The 9980-nt window shown below is 41.9% G+C and overlaps 1 protein-coding gene and 1 pseudogene across 5 annotated transcripts in view; one reads left to right on the plus strand and one right to left on the minus strand.

Annotated features, from left to right (window-relative positions):
• Myo6 (myosin VI) overlaps positions 1-9980 on the plus strand; it is a 169189-nt gene that overhangs the window by 43191 nt on the left and 116018 nt on the right. The gene's annotated exons all lie outside the window — the stretch shown is intronic.
• On the minus strand, positions 997-3054 carry LOC103729091 (annotated as a pseudogene).

The following is a 9980-nucleotide window of genomic DNA, read 5'->3' on the forward strand; positions in this document are numbered from 1 at the left end:
GTGCCAGAGAGAAAAAATAGGCCTTTAAAAAAGTTTTTGAATTGGGGACGCTTTAGTTTTTTTTTTTTTTTTTTAACTGAAGAACCAACTGGGTAGAACAGTTGATGCCTGACCTTTGCAGTACCATGAGTTAGGAAGTCCCCTAATATTTTTTATTGATCTATTTGGGGGCGACAGCATCTTATGCTCCCCTGTCTACTGGCCTTCAGTCAGTCTACATCCTCTGTAAGCAGCCCATTCCTTCCCTGTTCCTGTATAAGATAGTCTTATGTTGAGTTATCAGAGTCATTTTTGTTGTTTTTTTCTACCAGCGTTGCCATAGGTGCTGTAGTTTATGAATGACCTAGTTAAAGAACAGCTGGAGAAGTAAAGCTACAGGTCTGGGGGTGTCTCCCAGCTTTCAGATGGGGACTCTTAGTGTTAGGTCTTGTTATTACACCATGTGTAATGTAAGTCCCAAGGTTGAGAACAATAACCTCTTTGACTTTTGGGCATTCCCACTGTTGTCACAAAAGCATTTATTCTCACTTCAAAGGGGATAAGAGATAGTTTATTCTGGAGCCAAATATGAGTGACCATGGCCTGGGAACACAGATTCAGGCTACCCCAAATTCCATGTTCCAGTGTGGAAGCAGTTTCATGAAGTTTTTATACTAACAGAACAAAGAAAAGTCGTAACTCAAGACACTTTTCAGATATATTGGTGGAAACATTAAGTAGGTGGATACAGCAAAAGAGATTTTTTTTAAGGAATGTACAAATATCTTTATTCAAAAACACAAAATAAATTATCTATAGGCATGGACAATGAGAGCAGTAAACCATTATATTGTCAATGGAAACCAGTAACCGATGGTCATAGTGTTTTTCTTAAACATCAGCCAGCCTTTCTTCAGTCACTTTCTTCAACTGAATTCTCTGAAGTTCCTGGTGAGGAGCCCTGCCTTGAGCTTCCTGTCACAGTTCACCAATAAGGGCAAAGCACTATTCTAGGAATTAGAACATGCCACTTCCCATAACACCTCCCGTTCCACCCATTGCACCCATTCCAGGGTCCTTCTCTTCTTTAAGAATCTCTGTGACAACAGCTTCTGCTGTAGTGAACAGAGATGCCATCCCAGCAGCATCCAGTAAAGCAGTCCTTACAGCCTTTGTTGGATCCATGATTCTCTTTTCTACCATGTTCACAAAATCTCCAAGCATAGCATCATAATCAACTTCTGAGGAACTTTGCAGAATTTTCTCAACTATCAAAGAGCTTTCGACACCTGCATTCTTAGCAGTAGTCAGTGCAGGATTTTCAGTGCTCTTTTAATAATTTCTATACCAATTTTCTGATCTTCATTGGCAGGCTTTATCGAGTCCAAGGCTAGGATGCACAAAGCAGAGCACAACCCCTCCTAGAACAATGTCTTCTTTCACAGCTGCTCTTGTAGTACTGAGGGCAGCTGTCACTCTGTCTTCTCATTCACTTCAACATCACTGGTCCCTCCAGCCTTCAGCACAGCTACTCCATCTGATAGCTTTGCCAGTTCATTCAGCTTTTCCTTTTCATAATTACTAGTTGTGATGTCTAATTGCTCAGTGATTTCTTGAATACATTTTTCAGTTTGAGCTTTGTCACCTTTTCCTTTCAAAAGCATGGCATCATCTTTGGTGACAGTGATCCCTCCAACTTTTCCTAAATCATGAGCTTGAACATCTTCAAGGTATAGATTCAGCTTCCCTTCTGTAAACACTGCACCACCAGTAGCAATAGCCATCTCTTTTTAAAAAATGTGAGTAAGTGCACCTGGGTTGTGCAATGCCCGAGAAAGTCTGAAGAGTGTCTCAGATCTCCTGGAACTGGAGTTAGGACAGTTGTTAGCTGCCATGTAGGTGCTGGGAATCGAACCCAAGTCCTCTGCAAGAGCAGTGTTCTTAACCCCTGAGCCAACTCTTTAGCCACATAGCCATATCTTTTAGCTGGTTCTTCGTATTGTCCCAAACCCTGAAGCTTTGACTGCTACTACCTGAAGACCAACATTTAGCCTGTTCAAAACCAGTGTACTTACAGCTTCTCCATCAACATCTTCAGCAATTATGACCAATGACTTCTGGTGAGTGTTGGCAATTTCAAGAGCAGGAACAATAGACTGGATACTAGAAATTTTCTTTTCATTCAACAGAATATAGGCATCTCGGAATTCACATTTTTGATCTTTTGATTTGTTAATAAAATATGGGGAAATGTATCCTCGATCAAAGTTCATGCCTTCAATAATTCCAAATTCATCATTTAATATTTTCCCATTCTTTATACCCTTTCTTCCAACCTTTGTCATTGGATCAGAAATGATGTTTCCAATTTCTTTGTCTCCATTTACAGAAATTGTAGCAACCTGAGCAGTTTCTTCAGGAGTTCTAACAGGTTTAAACTGCTTTTTTTTTTGTCTTTCTGAGACAGGGTCTCCCTGTAGCCCCAGCTGTCCTGGAACTCACTACGTAGACCAGGCTGGCCTCGAACTCACAAAGATCTGCCTGCCTCTGCCTCCCAAGTGCTGGGATTAAAGGCGTGCGCCACCGTGCGTGGCCTAGACTGCTTTTTAAGTTTAGGAATTATAGCATCAACAGCCAACATCACACCTCTCCTGATTTCCAGTGGATTAGTACCTTTGCTGATCTTCTCAAAACCCTCCTTGGTGATAGAGTATGCCAGAACAGTAGCAGTGATGGTGTCGTCCCCAGCCTCTTCATTGGTGTTATTGACAACATCTTGAACAAGTTTAGCTCCAATATTTTTATATTTATCTTTTAAATCAATTGACTTTGCAACAGTCACACCATCTTTTGTTACTTTTGGACTTCCTCAGCTCTGTTCAGTAATAACCGTCCTTCCCTTTGGCCCCATTGTAACAGCTACAGCATCTGCTAGAAGGGTCCTACACCTTGAGGCATTAAGGCTCAAGCATCCTCACCAAATTTTACATCTTTGGCATAAGCCTGAGTAAGATGAAGAGCCAGTGCCTGGGACACTGGTCTCCTCTGGCAAAGGACTGTGGGTAGTTGAAACATTTCTGAGGGGCATCAGGAGCACAGCTGGCAAGGCAGGCTGCATGCAGCAAGTGAGTAACAAAAGGGATCTTAACCATGGGCCTCAGATGCTATCTGATGGCATTCTTAGCCTTTTGGTTGATAGGAACTGTTTCTTTGTTAATATATTCTGTTAGTTATAAGATATAAAATCAGAAACAGAGATGGGCAAGGAATCGTTATTTATGGGCTAAACATGGCCCAAAATAAATTGCAAATAGACTCTGGATCTGCAGCATTCCAAACTCTGGACAGTCATCGAAGTGCTAATCAGTTGGTCAGCCTTGCAGGAAGTTAAGTTCAAATGCAGGATTTTTCTGGGAACTTTTCATGCACACCACCATCACTTGTTAGTATACAAATTCATTTAGCAAGCAAGGCTTGGTTTATACATTAATATAGAGAACAATGCCCCCATATTGGCAATAAAGTTAATGTTCTTTGAAATTTTGTGTGTATGTTGTGAATGTGTATAGTAAGTGCTCGTGTGTGTGTGTGTGTGTGTGTGTGTGTATGCGTGTGTGTGTGTAAAGAGACCAGAGGTCAACATTGGGTGTCTTTCCTCCATGGTTCTCCACCTTTAGTTTTTAGGCAAGGACTCACAGAACCAGAATTGCCTCATTTCTGCTAGGCTGGCTGGCTAATGAGCCTCAGGGATCCACCCACCTCAACCTCCCCAGCATTTGCATCATAGGCATTTGTCAACATACCCAGCTTTTCATGTGGGTGCTGGGGATCTGAACTCAGGCCCTCATGTTTGCACAGCAGGCACTTTTATCAACTGAGCCATCTCCCCACCCAAGAAAATACATTTTTACCATCCATATCAATAGTGACCCAAAATACCCTGATAGTTATCTGCTATCACTTGAGTAGGGTGCTCACTAGGGGCCTCCAGGAGCTTTGCCATTTAAGAGCAACTATCAGCGGAGCTGAAGACCTGTCCTCTTCCTTTCAGGAGATGGGACAACCCTCATTACAGTGGATCCCCTTTATGCAGAGGGGCAAAGCCGTGGTTTTATAGACTCCCACCAAGGGCAGTTCTTCCTCAGTACCCTTGCTCATGTCCTGAAGTTGTGGCAAGCACCACAGGGTTAGAATCCTCATCTGCCTGGGTTGCTCTGAGGTAGTAGGTGCTTATTTGCCTGGGGAAAAGTATTATTGTTCTTCAAGGCTAATACTGTAAGTTGGGCTCCTTTTGGGGGGCGGTATAATCATGTTTCCTGGGTCTTTTGGTAATTTTCTATTTTATGTCCACTGTTGAAAACCCTGAAAGGTGAATTTAAAAGTCAGCTTGTACTCACTGCCTCCTTTTGTAGTTTTGATTAGAATACGAGATAGAAACTGGCCAGACAGGCAAGGACCCCAAAGCAGCAGTCCTGAGAATGTCCTCCCTAGAGCCACGTGTGCAGGGAGCTGACTCCTGTTTCTTTGTTATCTCTTCAGTGGGCACCTCTGCCTAGAGGTTGTAGGAGGCTGAGGCTGAGAGGAGGCACCAAGTCTGATTGGGCCAACTGGCCTGACAGCTCATCCCCTCCCCATACTGTACCCCTGTTTCTGACAGAAGTCCTTCAGAAAGCCCCCAGATGATGGAATCTCACCCATCCTGCTACATAGGAGCCCCTCCCCATCTGTTTCCTTTTCCCTTTGAAGCTCCTACCTTGTGCTAAGTCTCTCCCTAAAACTTACCAGTCTGTGAGTTTCATTTTCTGAATTTGCAAGACAAGAACCAAAAGGCCACTGACTCCGAAAATTCTGTAACTATGGATGTCCAGCACCCTGACTTCTGAGCTGAGCTGACACAAGAGCCAAGAACGCCTCTGTCATTCTCAAAGATCCCCAACTGTTTAGGTATCAGCTTCGTCCTAGTGTCCAGAGCATAAGGAATGATTACATAAGTATCTACCAGAATCTGACTAGGATTTAAAACACAACCTTTAATTATGGTAAAGCTAATCATACATACATACGCATGCATACACACGTATTGCACCATCTTCAGTTTTATTTTAGTAAAGCTTTTGTGACTTACTCAGACCTGTGCTGTGCTCAACCTTTCTGGTTTTGTCCTCACGTCTTTCTATTTCCATTTTTAAACAATCCTTTATCCGTGGACAAGGTAATTGAGCATCTAAAATTTCTTTGTATCCAGAAGCATTTTCTCTTTAACTTTTTAAAACTAAAATGTATTTCATATTTATAATTTTTATCTCTTCCTTGATAATCTTTTTATCTCATTTGTCTTTAGAAACTTTTATTTTTATTTTATGTGTATGAGTGTATTTATGTGAAACTTTTTATTTTATGTGTATTTATATACATGCTTGCATGTATATAAATGCACCACATGCTTGCAATGCCCATGGAGACCAGAAGAGGGCATCTGAGCCCCTGGAACTGGAGTTACAGATGGTTGTCAGCCATCAGGTAGGTGCTAGGAACCAAACCTGGGTCTGCTGCAGGAGCAGCCAATGCTTTTGACAGCTGAGTCATCTCTCCAGCCCCTAGAAACATTTTTCTCAATAAAATAATGATATTCTAATGAAACCTCAGGAAGCTGTATCTCAAACACAGGCAAAACATATTAATAGTCCTCATGATACTTCTGTTTTTTTCTTCAGCCAAAAGCTGGTAAAAGTCTGGCATCTGCCTTTATTTCCTGTCTGTCTCCTTTTTTCTGCGTTACCTGCTTATGTCTGCACATAAACATGCTGTTCCAGTTTCCTTTCTGTTGCTGTGTTTAAATGCCCTGACCAAAAGCAGCTCTGGGGAGAAAGGGTTTATTTGGCTGACAGCTTCAGGTTAAGTCCATCACTTGCAGGGATGTCAGGGTAGGAACTTAAAGCATCACATCTCAGAGTCGGGTTTGCTGCCTCGGTTCTCAGCCAGCTTTCTTCACTTACAAAGTTCAGGGCCCTTGAAACGCTGCTGCTCACATTCAGGGTGGGTCTTGCCACCCCACTTAACCAAGACAACCCCTACAGACTTGCCCAGGGGCTTAGCTGATCTAGACAAGTCCTCATTAAGACTCTAGGTGATTCTAGGTTGTGTCAAGTTGACAGCTAAATCTACCAACATACATGTTAAGACACAGATAAATCTTACATATTTTGCAAAAGGGAGCTGAATCTAAGTTATATTTATGACAGACTACATATCTGTAATGGCATGTTTTTTAAGCTTCTAAGGAGACTGAGCAGGAAGCAGTAGTTTGGTTTTAAAATGACCATTTTTCTTCTTCTGCAGTTCCAATTATTTTTTTTCTGAGACAGGGTCTCCTTGTAGCCACACCTGGCCTGAAACTTGCTGTGTAGACCAGGTTGGCCTTGATTTCACAGAGATCCACCTGCTTCTGCCTCCTGAGTGCTAGGATGAAAGGCATGTGCTACCATACCTGGTGGTACTTCCAATTTTTACCACTAACTCTGAAATGTATTCATCTTAGTAATGGCCAAGATAGAGACCTTGAAAAAACTGCTTACTGTAAGGTGGTGGTGTGTTCACCATGCGCTGGGGTGGGGAGCATAAGAAGAAAGCAGTTGCTTTTATACTTAATGCTACAATTGTGGGTTAAAAATCATCCTGAAATGTTTATATGCACCTACACCTTGAATTAAGCATGCCAAGAATGTAATTTCAGCTTACAGCAAGTTAAAAAAAAATGTAAAAGAGAAGTAAGTAGCCACAGAACTTGCTACCCACTTATTTTCAGGAATTCTGAGGCTAGATTGAGTTTTGCCCTATGTTGTTTTAGACACAGAATGACATAATAACAGTTACATAAAAACAGCTATCATGAACACACACTCTGCCATTAAATCAGAGTATACTCAGTAAAAACAAAGTAGAAAGTTTACATTTGTTTATCTTTGAGATGAAAGCAAAAATGATCAGAAGAAACATGTTATACAGACATGTTAGTATCTTTCTCTGTTTAAGAGAGAAACATCAGAGGGGTCTGTGGATGTTGCATGATTTCATAGTGTGCCTGGATTCGCTGTGGCTCATTACCACATTATCCTGTCATGGGAAGTAAAGTGGCTTTACATTTTTTTAATTACTTTATTTAGAGTATGTATGTGGGCATGCACATGAAACAGCACACATGTGGAGGTCTGAGGACAGCTTGTCGGGGTAAGTTCTCGCCATCCATCATATGGGTCTCAGGGATTGAATTCTGGTTGTCAGACTTGGTAGCAAGTGTCTTTACTCACTGAGCCGTCATATAGCTTTTAACTGCCTGAGCCATGCCCACAATTAGGAGCAGATTCTCTCAGGCACTCCCAGAATGAGCAGAAAGTTTAAGAGATTAGAAACAGGCATTACCTCCTGACTGCCCCATCAATTGATAGTGGGCTGCTATCGGGATTTGATGGGCACCTCCAGAGGGGGCTCCAGGTTCCTGTGTCCTGGGAGGGAGAACTGAAAATACATTTGTAGCAGAAGCAGATGCAGTTCATTAGGAATGGATGTACTACCAAGGGCGGAAGTGGGTGAATCTGGGGTAAATTGAGCTAAACTGTGACCTCTGAAAGGATTGAACTGTTTATGCCATACATAGCAGGGGTTTTATCATTCATTTGCATAGCACAGGTTTCTGGTTCATTTGCATACCATGGGCTTTTCCATGCATGTTCTATTACATGTAGTTTCATATAGAACTTCACATGCTACAGGTCTCAGCATCTTAAATCTCCACTTGGGGTTGTACCCATTAGGATTATAGTGAACTGTGGGTCACTCTTGGGCACTGGAGTGCCTCTGTACTTGTACCACAGTGGTGTGAGCTGCTTTTAGCTGGCCTCAGCCTAGGGATTTCCAGCCTTCCTCTTTGCCAACTGCTGTGTGTGTGTGTGTGTGTGTGTGTGTGTGTGTTTTAATATGCCAATTTTACGGGCTTTGTGCAAGGCTCTCCAGACCTTACTCTCTGCCATAATATCTGTTGAGTAATAACATTAAAATTATTGCTATCTTGGGGGCTGGAGAGATGACTCAGCAGTTAAGAACATGGCTGCCCTTGCAGAGGACCCAGGTACAGTTCCCAGCACCCACATGACAGCTAACAACGATCCAGAGGATCCAGTGCCCTCTTCTGGCCTTTGTGGGTATTGCATGCATGGTGCACTTAACATACATGCAGGCAAAATGCTCATACACATAAAATATAAATACATAAAAAAATTGTTGCTGCGGGGCATGGTGGTGCACACCTTTAATCCCAGCACCTGGGAGGCAGAGGCAGGCAGATGTCTGTGAGTTTGAGGCCAGCCTGGTCTACATAGTGAGTTCCAGGCCAGCTGGGGCTACAGGGAGACCCTATCTCAAAAAGACCCCCCCCCAAAAAAAAAGAAAATTAACAATCTATATATAAGGAATTCAACCTCTTTCAGTTTGTAGCACTTGGTTACTAAGCCTGTTCATTTTTTGTTCATGCATTTATTAATTATTGCATGTGGTAAACATATCTACCCCTCTGTCATTCTGTGCCACTGTCCTACTTCGGTTGTCTGTTTTGCAGTTCTCAAGTTCTGGTCTTTTGCACAGTCTCTTCACTGGAGTACCATGGTCTTTCCAATGTGCAAGGGTACAAAGATGCTTGTCCACTGCCTGTGGAGGATGATGGTGAAGGTTCTTTGTGTCTGCTGTGGAGATGCCTTTCATTCTGTCACTGACTGTTTTTTCTCATTCACCATACTGGGTGTGGAATGTGCAAGAGGCATGTTGCTGTGAGGCTGAAATTGTCATATAATGAGAGTAGGACTGTTAGAAGATCAGACTTACAAGGTAGGTAGGAAGTCAGTGTGTAGGTAAGATAAATTTGAGGTGGCTATTGACTAAGTAGTGATGTTGAGCATTTTATGAGATCTAGAGGTCCAGAGTTCATGGAAGAGATTTTTGTTCCAGCTAAGAACTTGGGCATTATTAGCATACTAAATACTCTTAGTGCTATTATTAGTCATTATTAGTCAGACAGTGCAGTGAATGTTTAGAAACTAGATATGCTTAAAGTCAGGAAATGAGAGTAGATAGAGGAAAAGTTCTAAGAATTCATTCCTAAGGATTTCTGACTTGAATCAGTAGAACTGGAACAGAGGAACAGGTAAGGAATGAAGGAAGATTTTGGCCAAGGAGACCAAAAAGGAATTGAAGCTGTGCAGGGAGAAAACCAGAATAGTCAAAGTGAGTGACAGCGTGCTTCAAGGAGCAGAACATTCAATGTATCCAGTAATGCCTCTTGTTCACAACATGAAAATTGAAAATTGGTCCTATGATTTAGCATGTAGGTGTTCATTTAGATGGTCATTTGCCATCTTGAGGGGATGAGGCTGTGCATCTTGGTTCTCTGTTTTTTGAGTTTGTTATATATTCTGGTTATTAAACCTCTGTCAGATGTGTCACTGGTGAAGATTTTCTCCCATTCTGTGGGTTTTCTGTTTGCTTCCTTGGTTGTCTCCTTTGATGTAAAGAAGCTTTTTAGTTTAATGAGGTCCCATTTGTTAATTTTTGCCCTTGTTTCCTGGGCAATTGAAATCTGGTTTAGAAAATCCTTTCCTACACCTGTATCTTGTAGGTTATTCCCAATGTTTGGTTATTAAACAGATGTGTCACTGGTGAAGATTTTCTCCCATTCTGTGGGTTTTCTGTTTGCTTCCTTGGTTGTCTCCTTTGATGTAAAGAAGCTTTTTAGTTTAATGAGGTCCCATTTGTTAATTTTTGATTTTTGCCGAGCAGTCCCTGTCCAGTTTAGAAAATCTTTTCCTACACCTATATCTTGTAGGTTATTGCCAATGTTTTCTTCTAACAGTTTCAGAGTTTGAGGCTTCACATTCAGGTCTTTGACATATTTGGAGTTGACTTTTGTGAAAGGTGAAAGATAGGGGTTTAGTTTCATTCTTCTACAGGTGGAG

This window comes from Nannospalax galili, unplaced genomic scaffold (assembly GCF_000622305.1).
Source record: "Nannospalax galili isolate Female #2095 unplaced genomic scaffold, S.galili_v1.0 scaffold512, whole genome shotgun sequence".
NCBI classification, from domain to species: Eukaryota; Metazoa; Chordata; class Mammalia; order Rodentia; family Spalacidae; genus Nannospalax; species Nannospalax galili.